Below are 19,423 nucleotides of genomic sequence, written 5' to 3'. Positions count from 1 at the left end.
CACTATACTCCCTAGAGCAAATGCTAAAAAAAAAGTAAGTAAATAAACAAATAAGATACAAAAAATATATATAGCCAGAAAGTCAATTGATAAATTGAAATAAAATACTAAGTATACTTAAATAATCCAAAAAAGGGGGGGGCAGGAAAAGGGGAACCCCAGGGCAAAAAACTAGAAGAGCAAACAGAAAATAAGTAATAAAACAGCAGACCTAAATCCAAATATACCAATAATTATACTAAATGTAAATGGTCTAAACACGGCAATCCCAGCACTTTGCGAGGCCAAGACGGGCGGATCACGAGGTCAGGAGATCGAGACCATCCTGGCCAGCACGGTGAAACCCCGTCTCTACTAAAAAATACAAAAAACTAGCTGGGCGAGGTGCCGGGTGCCTGTAGTCCCAGCTACTCGGGAGGCTGAGGCAGGAGAATGGCATAAACCCGGGAGGCGGAGCTTGCAGTGAGCTGAGATCCGGCCACTGCACTCCAGCTTGGGCGACAGAGCGAGACGCTGTCTCAAAAAAAAGAAAAATAGAGGTCATGGGGCATGGTGGCTCACACCTGTAATCCCAGCACTTTGGGAGACTGAGGCAGGCAGATCGCCTGAGGTCAGAAGTTCAACACCAGCCTGGCCAACATGGTGAAACCCCGTCTCTACCAAAAATACAAAAATTAGCCAGGCATGGTGGCGTGAGCCTGTAATCCCAGCTACTAGGGAGGCTGAGGCAGGAGAATCACTTGAACTCGGGAGGCAGAGCTTGCAGTGAGCGGAGATTGCACCACTGCACTCCAGCCTGGGAGACAAGAGCAAGACTCCCTCTCAAAAAAAAAAAAAAAAAAAGAGGTCGTCCGACTGGATTTTTTAAAAAGAACCAACTATGTACTGTCTACAAGAAACCGACTTAAATTATTTATTTTTTAGAGACCAAATCTTGCTATTTTGCTCAGGCTAGCCTTGAGCTCCAGGGCTCAAAGGATCCTCCTGCCTCTGCCTTTCAAGTAGGTGGGATTACAGGCACACACCACAGCACCCAGAAAAGAAAAAAAAAATTAAACATAGAGACATAGATAGGTCAAAAGTAAAAGAATAGGAAAACATATACCAGAACAGTAATCAAAACAAAGCTGCTGGGCACAGTGGCTCACACCTGTAATCCCAGCACTTTGGGAGGCTGAGGTGGGAGAATCTCTTGAGGCCAGCAGTTTGAGACCAGCCTGGAAAATGTAGTGAGACCCTGTCTCTACAAAATATTTAAAAATGAGCCAGGCATAGTGGTGCACACCTCTTCCTCCCCTCTTCCTCCCCATCACCCTACCCCTATGCCCAGCATGCAAAGAATGGTTCTGTCTTCACTAGATTTTTCCCCAGGTCTGTTATGCAAATCACTTGAGCCCAGGAGGCCAAGGCTATAGTGAGCTGTGATCACACCACTGCACTCCAGCCTGAGCAAGACAGCAAGACCCTGTCTCAAAAAAACAAAAACAAACAAACAAAAAAAATACAGCTAATATGGCTATGCTAACATCAGATAGAGTAGACATCAGAACAAAGAATATTACCAGGTCTAAAGGAGGGACATTACATAATAATAAAAGTGTCAACTGGTCACTTTAACCAGGAAAAGGAAGACATCACAATCCTAAAAGCACATGTATTTAAAACAGATCCTGAAAACACATGAAGCAAAAAAATAATAATAGAATGGAAAGGAGAAATAGATGAATCTACAATCCTACTTGGAAGGTTCCACATTTCCCTCTCAGAAATTGATAGAACAAGCACAGAAAATTGGTAAGGATGTAGGAAGACTGAACACTCTCAAACCAGTTAATTTTGGGTTTGTTTGTTTGTTTGTTTGTTTGTTTGTTTTGAGACAAAGTCTCACTCTGTCACTCAGGCTGGAGTGCAGTGGTGAGACCTCGGCCCACTGTAACCTCTGTCTCCCGGGTTCAAGCAATTCTCCTGCCTCAGCCTCCGGAGTAGCTAGGATTACAGGTGCCTACCACCATGCCCAGCTAATTTTTGTATTTTTTGTAGAGATGGGGTTTCACCATGTTGGCCAGGCTGGTCTCAAACTCCTGGCCTCAAGTGATCCACCCACCTTGGCCTCCCAATGTTGGGATTACAAGCGTGAGCCACCAAGCCCGGCCTCAATCAACTTAATCTGATTGACATTTTTAGAACATGCCAAGAACATGCCACCCAACAACAGAAGAATATACATTGTTTTTCAGTTCACATGGAACATTCAACAAGATAGTTGATATTCTAGGCCATGGAATAAAATTAACAAATTTAAAAGAGTTGAATTCAGACAAATTGTGAATAATATTCTACTATTCTACTACCATATTAGTATAGATGGTTACTGACTTCCAATGATTGACTCAAGATTTTCAACTTCACAATAGCGTGAAAGCAATATGCATTTAGGAGAAACCATCCTTTAAATTTGCAATTTTGATCTTTTTTCAGGCTAGCAATATGCAGCATAATATTTTCTCACAAGGCAAGGCAGCGGCAGCAAGCCACAGCTCCCAATCAGCCATGCAATCACCAGGGTAAACAACAGATTCTCAACCATGAACTGTGTTACCAGACTGCATTGGGCCATTCTTGCATTGCTATGAAGAAATACCTGAGATTGAGTAATACATAAAGAAAAGAGTTTTAATTGGCTCTTGGTTCCACAGGCTGTACAGGAAGCATGATGCTGGCATTTGCTCAGCTTCAGGGGAAGCATCAGGAAACTTACAATCATGGTGGAAGGCAAAAGTGGAGCCTACATGTCACGTGGCCAGAGCAGCAGGAAGAGAGAGAGGGGAGAGAGGGGGAAGTGCCACTCACTTTTAAACAACCAGATCTCACAAGAAATCTCTCAATATACAACACCAAGGGGGGGATGATGCTAAACCATTCATGAGAATTTAGCTCCGTGATCCAATCACTTCCTATCAGGCCCCAACTCCAACATCGGGGATTACAATTTGACATGCAATTTGGGCAGGGAAGCAGATCCAAACCATGTCATAAATGATTTTGCCCAACTATAGGCTATGTAAGTGTCCTGAGCATGTTTAAGTTAGGCTAGGCTAAGCTATGATGCTCAGTAGGTTAGGTGTATTAAACGCATTTTCAACTTACTGCATTTTCAACTTATTATGGGTTTACTGGCACATACCCCCATTGTAAGTCCAGAAGTATCTGTATTTTACAGGGAAAAAATATGGAAGATTTCTTATGACCTTCATTGGTACGTGGGTTGGGGTGTTAGAGGGGCTATTTACTTTCTGCTATACACTTTTGTATTTCAATAGTTAATAAGGTCTATGTATTATTTTGAAATCAGAAAATAGTCCTGGGGGCTTTCTATTCTCACTGCTTGACAGGTATAGATATGTTTTTCTTCATCAGTAACCCAGATCTCTCAAGTTTCCCCCTGGCTTGGAACACTTAACTCGCTAGACTATTGGGACCCATGATTCCAGTACTGTTAAAACTCAATGCCCTTTGGGTACACTCAAGCACAAAGATGGAAACGATAAACATGGGGATTCCAAAAAAGGGAAGGGGAGGGGAGGAAGGGTTGAAAACCTACCTATTGGGTACTATGTTCACTACCTGAATCATTAGAAGTCCAAACCTCAGCATCATACAATATATCCAGGTAACAAACCTACACATGTACCCCCTGAATCTAAAAGAAAAAAACAGGCCGGATGCAGTAGTTCACACCTGTAATCCCAGCACTTTGGGAGGCCAAAGCGGGTGGATCACCTGAGGTCAGGAGTTCAAGGCCAGGCTGGCCAACACAGTGTACTAAAAATACAAAAATTAGCCAGGTGTGGTAGCGCGTGCCTGTAATCCCAGCTACTTCGGAGGCCAAGGCACGAGAATCGCTTGAAACTGGGAGGCAGAAGTTGCAGTGAGCCGAGATCGCACCACTGCACTCCAGCCTGGGCAACAGAGCCAGACCCTGTCTCAAAAAAAAGAAAAAGAAAAAAACACAAACGAATCAAAACAAGAAATCCAGTGCCCTCGGCTCCCTTCATCTCACTGCCTCTCTTGGTTCATGCCTCGTTTCTGGCAGCAGGTGGCCATCACCTTCTCCAAACCAAGAACCAAAATCATGGTTCTCATGTTAGGCTTTATGTATTTTTTTTCATTAACTGACTTCTCCTTTACTGCTTTGGGTTGGGGATAAATCAGTTATGTGAATTTTCCTCTTGTTTGAATTATGTAGAAACCAGGAATGTACTCCACTTGTGAGTAGAAAGAACACAGAACTTTGTGTCAGAGATCCAGATTTAAATCACAGTCCTGTCACTTAGCAGCTGTGTGACTTTGGGCAGTTTATTTTATTCTCTGGGCCTCAGTTTTCCCATCTGTAAAATGATTGGAGAGAGACTAAAATGATACACTTGCAAACACTGTAGTCATACCTCTTCCCCTTCTCTATCCACCAAGGAAAGTTCTGTCTTTCCTTGGGGAAAGGAAAGGGAAAGGGGAAGGAGAAGGAGAAGGAGAAGAAAAAGAAGAGCTGGGAGCAGTGGCTTACGCCTGTAATCCCAGCACTTTGGGAGGCTGAGGCAGGCAGATCACCTGAGGTCAGGAGTTCAACCTGGCCAACATGGTGAAATCCCATCTCTACTAAAAATACAAAAATTAGCTGGGTGTGATGGTGGGCACCTGTAATCTCAGCTACTCAGGAGGCTGAGGCAGGAAAATGACTTGAACCTGAGAGGCGGAGGTTGCAGTGACCCGAGATAGTGCCACTGCACTCCAGGCTGGATGACAGAGTGAGATTCTGTCTCAAAAAAAAAAAAAAAAGAAAAAAAAAGAAGAAAAGAAAGAAAAAGAAAAGAAAAAGAAAAAAAGAATTTTAGAGGAAACTGAAACAGGAATGTTTATTTTTTTAAAACCAAGTTAGCTTGAAAGATTTGGACTGTGAGTTTGGACTGGGGAAAGAGAAGCTGGGTGTGAGACAGGTGACTGGATGAATGGATGGTTGATAGATGAGAGACAGAACAAATAGGAAGGGAAAGGGAGGAGAAAGGAAAGAGAAGATAAAAGAAGAAAGAGGAGAGAGTTTATGTAATGATATACTCTCTTCAGTCCTTTTTAAGAGACAGAAGTAAAAGTTCAAATTATTTTGCAATGCCAGATTGCCATTTCTCAGCGTGCAATGGTGCCTAGAAGAGGCCACTGAGTAATGCTAATTTTGTATAGGCCACAGAGGAATAACCCTTTTAGCTCTCACAGAGGTAGAGAAGGTCCAATGAGATCATAGATACAAAATTATAATTGTTTTATTATTAAGTTTCTTTTGGCTTTCCAGTTGAATCTGAGCTCTGATAAGTTACCCGATGTTGTGAACACCAAATAGCTTGGGTAACAGGGAAATTGTAGAATCATACAGTCTTTGCTTAGATCTTTGAGGAAGGTACAAGTGTCACCTTACACATCTTTCAATCAGTCAAGCCCTACTGCATTGGTTTTGATCATGGGATCTCTCTTAGCCTGCATCCCACTGTAAGGCCAAACTCTCCTTTCTCTTCTTCTCTCACTAGACTGAACATTTTAAGGAAGGGATGCTGCTGCTCATCTCTGTGTACCCCCACCCAACAGGAATCTGAAACATGCTAGGTAAATAAATTTGGGATATTACGAGTCATTAACAGATGTTCTCTGTGTCTGTTTCTGTCTCTGTCTCTGTCTCACTCTTACTCTCTCTCTCACACAAACACACACATACTCAATGGCTTGAACTTATATACAAACCTAGGGTGAAAGGGAAGAGGGGCAGATCCCTAAGCTGCATGAGAAAACCTGGAGTTGACTAAGTTTCTGCCATCAGGAGGAATGAGTGCCCAAGAAAGAGTTTAATTAAAGTTACAGAAAAATATGACCAGGTGCAGTGGCTCATGCCTGTAATCCCAGCACTTTGGGAGGCCGAGGCAGGTGGATCACACGGTTAGGAGTTTGAGACCAGCCTGACCAATATGGTGAAAGCCCGTCCCTACTAAAAAAAACAAAAATTAGCCGGGTGTGGTGGTGTGCACCTGTAGTCCCAGCTACTCAGGAGGCTGAGGCAGGAGAATCACTTGAACCCAGGAGGCGGAGATTGCAGTGAGCTGAGATAGCGCCGCTGCACTCCAGCCTAGGTGACAGAGCGAGACTCCGTCTAGAAAGAAAGAGACAGAGAGAGAGAGACAGAGAGAGAGAGAGAGAGAGAGAGAGAGAACTAACTTTGTTTTACAGACCTGAATTCTGAACCCCAAAATTCATACTCACTACAAGTGTTTGTTGAATGAATGAATGAATGAATGAATGAATGAATGTGGGTAGGGAGGTTCTGCTGTAGCAAGCTCTTGGTGGAGCAGTCTTGGCTGCTCTCCAAGGAAAATGGTAATTACGAAAAAGAGCATCTACTTTTTAGTCCTTTCTGGGCCACTTATTATCTGTGGTTCCTTGAGTAGGTTACAAATTTCTTGGAACTTCAGTTTTCTGGTTTGTAAAGTGGCGATAATGATACCTGATCTGCCCTCCTTACAATGTTATCATGAGGATCAAGTAAGATAACATATGTGAAGGTACTTTATATGAGATTATAATAAGGGCATGGGAATCACTCCTATCTTGTGGTCCAAGAAGCAAGAGAAAAGTAAATGAACTCAAGGATCGGAGTTCCATGGTACCCCTCTTGTCAACCAAACTGTTTTTCTAGAACTGGCAAGGAACAGCAACGTTTTCCCTGGAACCACATCACATCAGTGTTAACTGGCGGATATCAATGATCACACTCTCAACATCAGCAAAGAACACTTCATCAGGAAGAAATTCTCAGGGCATGAAGCAGATTTATTTTCATTGTGAAATTGTCTGCCTGCTATGTGACAACAAGCTAAGCTCGGGGTGACTATTCCTGTAAAACACGTCCTGCGCTTAGCGCTGCTATTATGGGGTGGACAGACACGGCAAAGAATCAATTAAAACTCTGACACATTAAATGGAGCTCCAAGACCTGTTTCACAGGTTTCCCCAAAAGAAAATAATCATGTTACATTACACTTTGGAAGCCGATTGAGGCAAGATTTCTAAGACAAGTTCTGAGGTTTCCAAGGCAGACTTTAGCTTTTCTAAATCATTTTTTAAGTGCTATGTAAAGGATTACAGCATTCGATTCTCCAGTAGTCCAACAGCATCATGGGGGAGCAAGAGGGATTATCCTGTGGGCATCCTCCGGAAAACTGTAAGTTCCTTTCAAAAACTGCATTTAAAGAAATGATGAAAATATTACAGTGCTTACATTTATGCCCATTTTGAAGTGAAAGTCAACATTAAGGAAGGAAAATCAGAGGAATATTATATTAAAATTGAAATTCCTTTCTATGTTTATAACACGGCTCTAATACAAAAAGAGGCAGCCATTGCATAGGAACTCCCTTTTAGGAGAAATTCTGGAATTTCAGGAAGTCTCACAAAAAGTGAATGAGAGGGCTAATGGTAGAATATGAATAATGTTTGTGGTTATCATGGCTTAAACTACACTTCTATGACAGCAAGTGGGAACGATAATGATAAGAACAACGTGGTTTTGGCTCAGTCAGACATCCGTGTAAACCATCTCTCGCTCTCATTGCCTGAATAATTTCTCTCAACCTGAGCAAATAGAAGATTTTGAAGTTCGGGCAGAAAGGCTGCCTACAAATGAGCTTCAGTGGAAATAAAGAATTGAACAGGACCAAAGGAAGTCAAGTGTCAGCAATGATCATTATTGAGGGACCAGTGAGGCTTGCCAACACAATTGGCGTGTCAGGAAGTTATCTGGAGGACTCGGCTAAGCCCTAATCTTTCAGATTAATTCAGAAGCAAAGAACTAGAAAGAAAAGACAATGTGAGAGTAGAGTGTAGATGTCATAATTCCAAGTCATTTCACCAGGAGAGAGCGAGCCAGGCAGACAGAGAGAAAGAAAAGGAAACCTGGAATATATAGACAAGACTCGACCTGCCCACTCACATGTTCAGCTTTGGTTTAGAGCAGGACATTTTCAGAGGAAATGCTCTCATGGTGCAGGAATCCGTTCAGCTAGGAAAATAAAAATGTTTGACAATTCTGTTCAAGTAATCTGCCCTACATCTTTTCTTTTTAAGTGTAAGGAGTTGAGGAGGGGGTTGGAAACTGCCTTTTCAGCCAAGGGTACTACTCACTATAATTTTTTTAGAAAGACCTTTTGGTTCTTTTCTTGTTTAAGTTGCTATGTAAATCCTCAAAGACCCCTCTACTACTTGGAAAAATACTTTTTTGCACAATAATATGTACTTGTGTTTGTTAATGCTTTCTTAATCTTTTTAGAATGGAAGCTTTGTAGGCTATTGATGGGGGCTCAGAAAATGCCAGGACCTTGGAGTCTTGGAGTCCTGCCAAGGTCCTTGGGGCTACAAAGAGGAAGGGTGTTGAGCCAGGTCCATGCCCTGCCCTGCACGCTTCCCTTCCCTCAAACGCACACTCCAACCACACTGATCTTTCATTTGTGACTTCATATTGGGGTTGGGGGGAAGGGGGGGCGGGGAATATTTCCACAACTTAAAGCAAACAAAAACATTAAATATCATTAAAATATTCAATCTTCTCATTGACAGAGGGGAATTTAACTTCCCAGAGATTTACAATAAGTTCATCAAAGGCAAGCCAGCAAGAGAAGCCAGGTCTAAGGGGAACCAGTTCTACCATACCTTTTTCCTTTCCCTTTGTTCAAAGGAGTTGGCAAGGTCTTTTCTGCCTTACCTACCCCTACTCACACTTAGCTCTTCTCATATTCAAAGCCTTACATACACTGTATCTTCCCTAAGGATAAAGCTGTCTGTAACCCATCCAATCCCACAAACATTTATTGAGCACCTTTGTGCAGCCGTGTGCCAGATGCTGGAGATTCACAGATGACACAGTCCTTGCCCTTGGTTACTTATACAGCCTGTTATAATTAAAGACGTCGTATCATTGTGCTTTGACAAAAATTGTCTTGAATGTACTGTATTATTGGAACACAAAAGAAAGGAGGGGAAATGGTTTGATGGTTCTTCAAAATGTGAAACAGAATTACTGTGCAACCCCGTAACTCCATTTGCAGGTTTATACCCAAAAGGATTGAAGATCGGTATACATGGATATGCATACACCATTCACAATGGCCAAAAGGTAGAAACAACCCAATGTCCATGAATGGATGAATGGATAAACAAGTTGTATGATATATCCATACAACAGAATATTACTCAGCCATAAAAAGGAATAAAGTTCTCATAAATGTAACCATGTGGATGAACCTTGAAAACATTATGTTAAGTGAAAGAAGCCAGACAAAAGGTCAAATATTATTATTATTCCATGTATATGAAATATCCAGAATAGGCAAATCCATAAAGACAGAAAGCAGATTGGTGGTTGCCAAGGGCTAAGGGAGTAGAGAATGTGGAGTGACTGCTTCATGGTACAGGGTTTCCTTCTGGGGTGGTGAAAGTGCTCTGCAACTAGATAGTAGTATCAGTTGCACAACATTGTAAATGTACTAAACGTCACAAATTGCTTGTTTAAGTGGTTAATTCTATGTTATTGAATTTCACCTTAATTTTAAAAAGAGAAAGAAAGAAAAAGAGGAAGTAGAGGATTTGTGTCCAGGTGTGGTGGCTCATACCTGTAATCTCAGCACTCTGAGAGGCTGAGGCAAGCAGATCACTCGAGGCCAGGAGTTCAAGATCAGCCTGGCCAACATGGTGAAACCCCGTCTCTACTAAAAATCCAAAAATTAGCTGGGTTTGATGGCATGCGCCTATAGTCCCAGCTACTCAGGAGGCTAAGGCACCAGAATCACTTGAACCTGGAGGCGGAGGCTGCAATGAGCTGAGATCACGGGATTACACTCCAGCCTGAGCGACAGAGGGAAATTCTGTCTCAAAAAAAGAAAAAAAAAAGGATGTGAAAAAACCAGAAAATAAGCTTACCAGATCAACTGACGATCAGCTCTTGCAAGCCTGGAATGTCTTTGGACTTTATTTATTCTAGGAGAAGTGGGAGAGCTAGTAAGGATTTTTAAGCAGGAACATGACTAGATCAGGTCTATATTTTACACTGAAAATTTTTAGTGGAGGCTGACAACAGCAGGGAGGTTCCTGGACCCAGGGAAACGACATGTGAAGTCTGCCAGCCAGTGAATGATCATAAAGAATGTACCAGAATATGAAATACCTGCCTGATCATGTTTCAGTTAAGTCGTTGTAACGATCTTTCACAAAATTCAAACTCAGGAATATTAACTGGGATGAGAAATACGAGTCACAACTCTTTTCAAATTGATTTTTAAAATACCATAAGCCCATCTTTTCGCACATCCTACCAGCTTTGGCATCCCACAGAGCTTTTAAAGTAAAATTAACCCACTTCATCTTCCTCCAAAGATTACTCATAAAGACCTGTCTTTGAACAAATACTTCACCAAGTAAGCCTGTTTTTTATTAGAGCAAAAGGCAGTCCAAAAATAGGTTTAGAAAAAGAGCTATGATCCACGATTAATACACTTATTTTTCTCAGTCTCAATTTTAGTCACTTCAGTATGTCCAAAACGACTGCACACTAAACGACTGCACACTAACCTTTTTTTTTTTTGGAGACGGAGTCTCGTTCTTGTCGTCCAGGCTGTCGTGCAGTGGCGCCATCTTGGCTCACTGCAACCTCGGCCTCCCAGGTTCAAGCGATTCTCCTGCCTCAGCCTCCCGAGTGCCTCAGCCTCCCGAGTAGCTGGGATTACAGGCGCAAGCTTCTACGCTCAGCTAATTTTTTTTTTTTTTTTTTTTTTTTTTGGTAGAGACGTGGTTTCACCACGTTGGTCAGGCTGGTCTCAAACTCCTGACCTCAGGCGATCCACCCGCCTCGGCCTCCCAAAGTGCTGGGATTACAGGGGTGAGCTACCGCGCCCGGCCACACTAACTTTTTAAGAGAGCCAAGAGTTCGATCGGTAGCCTGAGCGGAGAGTGGACCCCAGAGATCCCTGAGCAGCCCCCACCGCCGCCTCCGGCGCTAGTTACCATCACACCCCGGGAGGAGCCGCAGCTGCCGCAGCCGGCCCCAGTCACCATCGCCGCAACCTTCAGCAGCAAGGCCGAGACCTAGCAGCCGCCCGCCGTCCCCGCCCTCAGCGCGGGTGACACAACACCAGGCACTATGGGCAGCGGCGTAGGAAGCGGTGGCCCAGGCGGCTTCACATCAGCGGCACCTGCCGGCGGGGACAAGCAGGTCACCGCAACTAAGGTTTTGGAAACAGTAAAATGGTTCAACATAAGGAACGGATATGGTTTCATACAGGAATGACATTAAGGAAGATATATTTGTACCCCAGACTGCCAAAAAGAAGAATAAACCCCAGGAGGTACCTTCGCAGTGTAGGAGATGGAGAGACTGTGGAGTCTGATGTTGTTGAAGGAGAAAAGGGTGCGGAGGCAGCACGTATTATAGGTCCTGGTGGTGTTCCAGTTCAAGGCAGTAAATATGCAGCAGACCGTAACTCTTATAGATGCTATCCACGTCATAGGGGTCCTCCACCCAATTACCAGCAAAATTACAAGAATAGTGAGAGTGGGGGAAAGAACGAGGGATAGGAGAGTGCCCCCGAAGGCCAGGCCCTACCACGCTGGCCCTACCGCAGGCGAAGGTTCCCACCTTCCTACATGCGGAGACCCTATGGGCGTGGGCCACGGTATTCCAACCCTCCTGTGCAGGGAGAAGTGATGGAGAATGCTGACAACCAGGGTGCGGGAGAACAAGGTAGATCCATGCGGCAGAGTATGTATCAGGGACATAGACCACGATTCTGCAGGGGCCCTCCTTGCCAAAGACAGCCTAGAGAGGACAGCAATGAAGAGGATAAAGAAAATCAAAGAGGTGAGACCCAAGGTCAGCAGCCACCTCAACGTCGGTACCGCCGCAACTTCAATTACAGATGCAGACGCCCAGAAAACCCTAAACGGACCGGGCGTGGTGGCTCACGCCTGTAATCCCAGCACTTTGGGAGGCCGAGGTGGGTAGATGACCTGGGGTCAGGAATTCGAGACCAGCCTGGCCAATATGGTGAAACCCTGTCTCTACTAAAAATACAAAAATTAGCCAGGCATGGTGACAGGCCCCTGTATGTAGTTCCAGCTACTCTCAAGGCTGAGGTAGGAGAATCGCCTGAACTCGGGAGGTAGAGGTTGCAGTGAGCAGAGGTCGCGCCATCGCATTCCTGCCTGGGGGACAAGAGCGAGGATCTGTCTCAAAAGAAAAAGAAAAAGAAAAACAGAAAAGAAAAGAAAACCCTAAACCACAAGATGGCAAAGAGACAAAAGCAGCCGATCCACCAGCTGAGAATTCGTCAGCTCCCGAGGCTGAGCAGGGCGGGGCTGAGTAAATGCCGACTTACCATCTCTACCATCACCCAGTTTAGTCATCCAACAAGAAGAAATATCAAATTCCAGCAAAAAGAAATGAACAAAAGATTGCAGCTGAAGACCTTAAGTGCTTGCTTTTTGCGCGTTGACCAGATAAATAGAACTATCTGTATTATCTAAGCAGCATGGGGTTTTTATTATTTTTACCTAAAGATGTCTCTTTTTGGTCATAACAAATGTGTGGTGTTTTTTTTTAAGCTGGTTTTTTTTTCTCAATACGCCTTTAAAGGTTTTTAAATTGTTTCCTGTCTGGTCAGGTTGAGATTTTTAATAACTTCATTTTTAATTTGTTTGTTTGTTTGTTTGTTTTTGAGACGGAGTCTCTCTGTGTCACTCAGGCTGGAGTGCAGTGGCGCGATCTCGGCTCACTGCAAGCTCCGCCTCCCGGGTTCACGCCATTCTCCTGCCTCAGCCTCCGAGTAGCTGGGACTACAGGTGCCCGCCACCACGCCCGGCTAGTTTTTTGTATTTTTAGTAGAGATGGGGTTTCACCATGTTAGCCAGGATGGTCTCGATCTCCTGACCTCGTGATCCACCCGCCTCAGCCTCCCAAAGTGCTGGGATTACAGGCTTGAACCACCGTGCCCGGCCTCATTTTTAATTTGTAATAAAAGTTTACAACTTGATGTTTTCAAAAAAGTCAACAAACTGCAAGCACCTGTTAATAAAGGTCTTAACTAATAATAATAAAGAGCCAATGGGATTACTTTGTACAGAGAAAAAAAATCTGAATGAAACCAGAATGAAAATCTAATCTGTTCCATACTTCCTGAAGTAGCAAATTCAATGGAACTGACCAGAACCATACAGAATCTATCAAATCAAACTTTAAAGGGGATTCCAAAAAATCTCCATCTTGTAGTTAATGGATCTGCCAGCTAGCTTCCATTAGTCTTTTGAGAATGGCCAACTGTACTGACAGAAAACCCAGGACGGAGGGGTTTCCTGGACTTTCAGTGCTAAGATGGGAACATTTGGGTACCCAGTTTCACTCCCACCAAAATCCCTTCTAAAATTCTTAGACATAAGACTCATTTCATTTGGAAAGTAAAAATTAACAGCAGAAATGAAGAGGAAAGAGGGAAACTCAGTCATTCTTTGGTATCCATAATGTGGAACAAAATACATTCCAAGAGGTAGAACACGTTTCAATTGAGTTCTCATACTCACAACTCCAAACCTGTGTCCCATTACAGTAATGTGGCTTTCACGCAGAATGCAAGGGATTTTTTTTTAACCTCCAAATCAATCACTTGGCAAATGTCTAGTGAGGTCCTACCATGTGCCAGACTGAGGATCAAGTGTTGGGATCCAGAGATGAAAATGTACGAGCCTGGCCTGGGGAGATGCTCGCAGGCTAGAGGCCAAGCAGAGCGGATGTACTGGGTAACAACCATATCTCACATGATGTAATTAATATAAGTAGAGCTCCCAGCTTCTAGGAGCCTGACCATGCATTATCTCTCATTCTCAAAACTACACCTGAAGGTAGGTGTTGTTATCCTCATTTTAAAGATTAAAAATAAAACCAAAACTGAAGCCCAAAGAGGTTATAGAACTTGCCCAAGACCCCCCAGCTAATAGTGACAGCAAATGGGTGTAAACCAAGATTTTGAGCAAGAACCAACTGATTCCAACAGCTCTGCCTTTTCTGCTATTCCCATGACCCTTTTGGCATGATCAGGGTTAATAAGATCACGGCCATCCAGATTTCTGACCTTAGCCCAGCTTGTCTTAGCCCTTCATCAGAGAGCACCCTATCTATACCCTGAGCTGACAGCAAAATTGCCAGGTTTTCAACATTCATGCTATGGTAGGGGCAGGATGGGGGTGGGAAAAGCTAGATATTATTGAGGTTTAACTAGTGGACACTTGAAAACTGCTGTTAGGGGTTGGATTGAGATGACATCTACAGAAGAAAACGTTGGAGAAAAGCTTCATGACATTGGACTTGGCAATGGTTTCTTGGATAAGACATAAAAGGCACAGGCAACAAAAGCCAAAATAGACAAATTGGGCTTTGTCAAAATGAAAAACTTTTGTGCATTGAAAGACACTCTCAACAGAGTAAAAAGGCAACTCAGACAATGGGATAAAATATCTGCAAATCACATATCTGATAAAGCATTAATATCCAGAATTTATAGAGAACTCATAAAACTCAACAACAACAACAAAACAACCCAATTCAAAAATAGGCAAAGTGCTAGAATAGACGTTTCTCCAAAGAAGATATATCAATAGCCGATAAGGACATGAAATGCTGCTAAACATTACTAATTATTAGGAAAATACAAACCAAAATCACAATGAGATATCACTTCACACCCATTAGAATGGATATTGTTTTAAACCCAGAAAATGACATGTTAGGAAAAGGATGTGGAGAAATGAGAACCCCTGTGCATTGCTGGTGGGAATGCAAAATGATGCAGGTGCAATGGAACATAGTACAGCACTCCCTCAAGGAATTAAAAACAGAATTGCCATATGATCCAACAATTCCACTTTTGGCTATATTCCCAAAAGAATTGAAAGAAGAAAGATATATTGATACAACATGTTCATAGCAGCACCATTCACAATACCCAAAAAATAGAAGCAACCCGAGTGCCTATTAACAGATGAATAAATAAAGAAAACATGCTATATTCATAAATGGAATAGTATTCAGCCTTAAAAGAGAAAGAAATTCTGACACGTGCTTCAACATGGATGAACCTTGAAAACATGCTAAGTGAAATAAGGCAGTCGCAAAAGGACAAATATTATATGATTCCACTTATGTGAGTAGTCAAGTTCATGGAGACAGAAAGTAGAATGGTGGTTGCCTAGGGTTGATGGAAGTTGGGGAATGAGGAAATGTTGTTTAATGGGTACAGAATTTTAGTTTGGGATGATAAAGTTCTGGAGATGGGTAGTGGTTAGTGGTGATGGTGGCACCACAAAGTGAATGAACTCAATGCCATTGGACTATAACTTACAAATGGTTACACTAGTAAATGTTATGTTATGAATATTTGACCACAATAAAATAAAGAAAGACGGGCCAGACATGGTGGCTCGCACCTATAATCCCAGTGCTTTGGGAGGCTGAGGCAGGATAAATGCTTGAGGCCAGAGTTCAAGACCAGCTTGAGCAACATAGTGAGATGCCCATCTCTACAAAAAATAAATAAATAAGAAAAGATGGTATGCAGAGCATATGCATCCAGTAACTGTAAATCCCTACCCCCAACACATTCCATTTCATATGCTTTTTTAAAATCTATTAGATGATGCATTGTTGTTTAATAGGTATATAGTTTCAGTTTTGCAAGATGACAGTTCTGTGGATGGTTATTGGTGATGGTTGCACAACAATGTGAAAGTACTTGACATTATTAAACCATACACTTAAGTGCTTAAGGTGGTAAACTTTATACTACATGTATTTTACCAATTAAAAAATGTTTTAATTCATTAGAAGTCTAGAAAGCAAGAACGATTGCTACCAACCCACCGGAAATGATGAGGAGTTTCTGAATGATAGAGAACAGATAGGAATGGACTGAAGGAGAAACAGGAATAAAGGAGCCTTTGCTGGATATACAAGAATTCCTGCTGCGAAAAAGGATCAAGGAGGAGGAGGAGTGATTTTCCGGGAAATTAACTGGGGCACAGTCTCTGACAGTGGTTCTCAGACTTGAATGGGCATCAGTATCACCTGAAGGGATGGTTAAAGCACAGATTGCTATGCCCCAGCCCGGAGTTTCTGATCCAGCTGGTCTGTGGTGGAGCCTGAGAATTTGCATTTCTAATAAGTTCCCTGGTGGTGCTGATGCAGCTGATTCGGAGACCAAGATTTGAGAACCACTTTGAGAAGCTGCTGGACCTGCAACCCTTCTTTCTCCTTCATGTGCCATGAGAGACAGAGAGCAGCATCTCTCCCAGGTGGAAGTGCTTAGTATAGATACGGAGGTCCCAGGTTCCTAGAAAATTCAAGGGGTAGAAGACAAGGAATCCTCATACCAGAGAACAACTACCAACACGCAGCCTGTCCTCCCCCATGATGATGGGAGGCAGTTACTTGGACCATATCTACAATAATCATAAGCTTAACAGAGATTTCTAAAGTCAAAGAAGAGTAGGCAGCCAGGAGTAGCCAAATATTTAAGGAAAGTCAACATCAGAGAAGAGCACCAATATCAAGAAAGAAAAATTAACACACAAGGAAGTAGAATTAAGATGATTAAATATGTACAACTAATACTTTCAGACTCTAGAGGCACACATATACACACACACACAAGGAAGAAGGAGGAGGAGGAGGAGAAGGAAAAGGAAAAGAGGCTGTTATACACACACACGGATTTGAATTTTTTTAGATATAACATATATATATATATATATGTGCACTAACATTAACAACACAGCTCAGTGAATGTTTGTTTATACTCTATATACCCTTGACATGACCATCCCAATCAAGATAAAGAATATATCCAGCCCTCCCAAAGGCTTTTTTCACAATTAAAAACTGCTGAAGATAAACACTATTTTGCCTTTCCTCACCATTTATCTGTTTTGCCTGTTTTTGAACCTCGTATAAGTGAAATCAGAGATCACATACACTTTCATGTCTAGCTTCTTTTGCTCATCTATGAGATCGGTCCTCTTTATTGTGCATAGCAGGAGTTTGTCCTTTTTCATTGATATGTAGTATTCCATTGATGAGCATATCACAGTTTATCTTTTGTCTCTACTGTTAATGGATATTTGCATTGTTTCCAGTTTGGCTCTTATAAATGATGCAGCTAAGAATGTTCAAATACATGTCTTTTGCCAAACATTAGAACTCATTTGTCTTGGGTATTTGTCATGTGACATTGTTTGGACATAAGATTTATTTTTGCTAAACTTTAGTAAATGCTGTCCAATAATTGACCAAAATGGCTGTATCCATCATTAAGGCATAAGGATCCCCATTTGTTCTATATATTGCCAACACTAGATATTATAATGCTTTTAATGACAAGTAATGGGGGAGATATTATGTGCTTTTAAATTGCTTAGCCTAATGTATAATGATGTTGAACACTTTTTCATTTGCTTATTAACTATTTGGATGTCCTCCTCTGTGAAGTAATCTTTACAGTTTTTGGCCTATTTTTGAATTAGATGGTATTCCTAATGATTTGTAAGAGTTCTTTATATATTCTGATTATGAGTCCTCTGTCGGATATATGTGTATTGCTAATAGCCCTTATCAGTCTGTGGCTTGCCTTTTCACTCTGTTAATTGTGCCTTTTGATGAATGGAAGTTATTCATTTTACTTATCTATTTTTATTGATATGTAGTAGTTGTACATGTTCTGAGGGTACATATGATATTTTCATACCTGCACACAATGTGATATGATCAAACCAGTGTAATTAGGATACCCATCACGTCAAATATTTATCTTTCCTTCCCGTTGGGAACATTACAATTCTTCTAGCTATTCTGAAAACTATACAAGAAACTACTGTTAACTATAATTTCCCTACGTACTATCAAATACTAGAACTTATTCCTTCTCTTTAACTATAAGAGGTTATTCATTTTATTTTATTTTATAATTTTTATGTACGTATTTATTTATTTATTGAGACAGGGTCTCGCTCTGTTACCCAAGCTGCAGTGCAGTGGCACAATCTCTGCTCACTGCAACCTCCGCCCCCGGCTCAAGCAATTCTCATTCTTCAGCCTCCCAAGTAGCCAGGATTACAGGCGTGCACCACCATGCCTGGCTCATTTTTCTAGTTTTAGTAGAGACAGGGTTTTGCAATGTTGGCCAGGCTGGTCTTGAACTCCTGGCCTTAAGTTATCCACTCACCTTGGCCTCCCAAAGTGCTGGAATTACAGACGTGTGCCACCACACCCAGCCAGAAGTTATCCATTTTAATGAAGTCCAACTTATCAAGCTTTTCCTTCATGACTTACACTTTTTTGTATCCTATTTTTAAATCTTTGCTTACCTCAAGATCATGAGGATATCCTGTTATGTCGCCCTTTAGAATCTTCATTATTTTATCCCTTTTATGTCTATGTTTCATTACGACTTTTTGTGTATGGTATGAAAGATCTAGCTTTCTTCTTTCTTTTTTTATGGATATCCAGTTGACCCAGCACCATTTAGTGAAAAGCTGACACTTTCTCCACTGACTTGCTGTAGAATATTTGTCATAAATCCAATGACCATTTATGGCTGGTATTGTTGCTGGACTCTCTATTCTATTTCCTTTGTCTACTCATTTATCCATGTACCAAACTATTTTAATTGCTATAGCTTTATAAGTTGTTATCAGACGTTAGAAGTCCCCTGTTCATCTTCTTCTATTGCCTTGGCTCTTCTAGGTCCTTTGCTTTCACATAAATTTTATTTATTTATTTATTTATTTATTTATTTATTTATTTATTGAGACAAGGTCTCACTCTGTCACCTATGCTGAAGTGCAATGGCATGAACACAGCCCACTGCAGCCTCAATCTACTGGGCTCAAGGGATCCTCCTGCCTCAGCCTCCCATGTAGCTGGGACCACAGGTGTGTGCCACTATGGTTGGCTAATTTTTTGACTTTTTTTGTGTGTGGAAATGAGGTACTACTTTGTTGCCCAGGCTGATCTCAAACTCCTGGGCTCAAGAATCCTCCCACCTCAGCCTCCCAAAATGTTGGGATTACAGGAATGAGCCACTGCACACAGCTTCACATATATTTTAAAATAAACTTGTCAATTCCACTTTTTAAAAAAAAATTGCTGAAATTTTTACTGAGTTTGCATTAAAACTGCAGATCAATTTAAAGTAAATTAATATCTTATCAATATTGTGTCTTCCAATCCATGAACATGATTTATCTCTCAATTTATTTTAGTCTTCTTTACTTTCTCTCAGCAATGTTTGATGGTTGTCAGTGT

General features: G+C 41.8%; 1 pseudogene; it reads left to right on the top strand.

The window, feature by feature from the left end:
• Positions 1 to 10,987: 10,987 nt before the first annotated feature.
• LOC116270112 lies at positions 10,988 to 12,103 on the top strand (annotated as a pseudogene).
• Positions 12,104 to 19,423: the final 7,320 nt, after the last annotated feature.

Source organism: Papio anubis, chromosome 13 (genome assembly GCF_008728515.1).
Source record: "Papio anubis isolate 15944 chromosome 13, Panubis1.0, whole genome shotgun sequence".
NCBI classification, from domain to species: Eukaryota; Metazoa; Chordata; class Mammalia; order Primates; family Cercopithecidae; genus Papio; species Papio anubis.
The sequence above is the reverse complement of the archived record's forward strand: the minus strand, read 5'-3'. Positions and strand labels throughout refer to the sequence as shown.